Below are 2,558 nucleotides of genomic sequence, written 5' to 3'. Positions count from 1 at the left end.
GGGAAGTCAAAAGAAAGGAATAAAGAGAGTTATGGAGGAAGAGAGTGAAGGTATAATATTCAATTCAGATAGTATGAAACTAGAAAAAAATTAAAGTGGGGTGAGGTTTGGAAGGGTGTCGAAAAGCTATATAAAGATCCATTATACTTAAAAAACTGATTTGTTTAATGGAAATTCCCTTGTACAAGTATTTAAGATAATAAAAATATAATTAAAAACAATGGAGACATTTGATCTTAAATTCTATTTCCATCTCTTTTAAAAAGTAAAATTATTTGCACTATAATTTGATCAGAGGGATGGATTTTGTGGCTAGCTAGATCATTACACATCTGTCTCTCTCTTCCTCTCTCCCTTTCATGGTTCTCATAGATAATAAGATTGCTCCATAATTATCCTAATTTATTTTGCTTTTATATTTTTGGTTGCATCATTTCACTTTCTCCTCTGCCATTTCCCAATTCATTTACATAGAAAGCATTATTTCCTATTTTCTCATTCCTAGAATAAGCTGCTGATGAAGACAGCACTAGTCCTCATTTTCATTCTGTACCTTTGAATACGGAGGAAAATCTTTCCCCTGCTCTCTACCAATTCCCTTCTCTCCAGTTAGAATAATTTAGTAAAAATGAAAAAAGAGAAAATAAATAATAGTGAAAAAAACAAATGCAGAAAATTCACCGGATTTTTCTGACCATTTCATCCAATGTGAACTATTGGGAAAATACATGGACAGCTCATTCTCACTGGCACTCAAAGTCTCTGGTTAGGCAATTGCTATGAAGTTGAAGAACAAGATGAAAAAGTGAGAAATGGTATCAGTTGCAAGAAAAAAATGGCGAAGGATTCAAGCAAATTTCTTCTTTGTTCTGTTGAAAATAACCGCCTTACTACAGTGCAGAGACGACTTTCCAAAAAGACCACTCATGTGAATACTAGGGATGACGATGAGTATACCCCTCTTCATCGAGAAGCCTACAGTGGACACTTAGACATTGTCCATGAGTTGGTGGCTCAAGGTAGATATTCCTGGAATAATTGTGAATGGCTGGACACCCCTGCACAGTACTTATACATGGAATAATACCACAGTGGCTTCTTTATTTCATCATGATACAGATACAAAGCCCAAACTAAAGGCCTCTTGACCCCCTTGCATCTTGCTGCTGGGAATAGATATAGCAAAGATATGCTGGATCTCCTTCTGGTGAACCATTATTTCAAACCATGTCTGAAGCACAACTTGGAAGAAGCTGCATTTGATATTGCCAAAAGGATAAATATGTATTACTACCTCTTTGAAGTTTGGAAAGCTGTACAAATTGTTCTCCTAAGTCCTAATGAATCAGTTAAGTTTCTTAAATTTCAAAATTGCCAGTCCATCCTATGTGTCCATACAAAATATTTTCACAATACAAAGCAACAGCAATATCTTACTTTAAAAATTCATGGATTCCATGGTATTCTTCCAAGTGAATTGCCTGACTTTGATGTCAAAATATATTCGAGTTGTGTGTATACATCTATAATGATTTCTATAGAGTTTGTGATTTTTTAAATCATAAATAATTTTAACTTATCTGTTGAAATGAGTAATACAGAAAGTAAAGATATTTCTGGTGCATGTCTGAAAAAAGTATATTTAAAAATATTTAGTATTCTGTTTGTGTAATGTCCATAACCTATTTCATTCTCTCCTAGATATAATCCTTTGAATTCGACATTGTTTTATAATATATAGGTTAATTAATAAATGTGTCCTTTCAGATTGCATTCCATAGAAACAGTTTAAGATTCCTTTAATTCCTAGGTCCTTAAAGAATTTTATTTCTTTAGGATAAAATGACAATGTTATCTTATTTCAAAAGTTTTATAAAGGTTATGCTATGTAAAGGAATTTGTAAAAAGTGAAGATTGAATGATGTCAAACTAACTTTTATTTCTATGAATTACATGTATTCTTACACTTGTATATTTGTAATCAACTTTTTAATAACTGTTTTTAATTTCTTGCATCAGAAGAATGAAAAATATGCAATACTTCACAAATTTTCATATCATCCTTGTACAAGAGCCATGTAAATCTCTGTATTGTAATTTGGGTAGACGTGCTGCTGAAGCATGTAGTATCCTGGAAATTTAAGTAGTTAATGATGCAATCTTAAGACAGGCATATATCTTTGGTTGCCTATTTGTAAGAAGGAAACCTTATTGTTCCCAAAATTGCAGTTCATCTTATTTCTGTAAAATTCTGTGTATGGTGGAAAAAACTTATATTGTTTGTTCAATTCCTCACATTTGCAATTTTTTCAATGACTATTTTAAGTCTTTTTCATTTGAAATTGGATCATACTTTGCAGCCTTTATATCTAGGTCCAAAGATGATGGATTTTCAAGTACTTATTTATTAACTGATTTAGCTTTGTGGAGATAATGGAGTCAAAGTAAGCCTTGCTTAAAAGCTATTCTAAACTTCTGCAGCTTAAAATCTCGCAAATGAGGTCTTACTGGCACAAATGTCTTCCTGACCCTTTATCCTTGCTCCATGTAGGAACAGA

The 2,558-nt window shown here is 32.4% G+C and overlaps 1 pseudogene; it reads right to left on the bottom strand.

Moving 5' to 3' along the window:
- Nucleotides 1-2,026: 2,026 nt before the first annotated feature.
- LOC122101137 lies at nt 2,027-2,123 on the bottom strand (annotated as a pseudogene).
- Between the last annotated feature and the right edge of the window lie 435 nt (nt 2,124-2,558).

Source organism: Dipodomys spectabilis, unplaced genomic scaffold, assembly GCF_019054845.1.
Source record: "Dipodomys spectabilis isolate Male_0828 unplaced genomic scaffold, ASM1905484v1 ptg000631l, whole genome shotgun sequence".
NCBI lineage: Eukaryota > Metazoa > Chordata > Mammalia > Rodentia > Heteromyidae > Dipodomys > Dipodomys spectabilis.
Note: the sequence above shows the minus strand (reverse complement) of the source record. Positions and strands in the feature narration are given on the sequence as shown.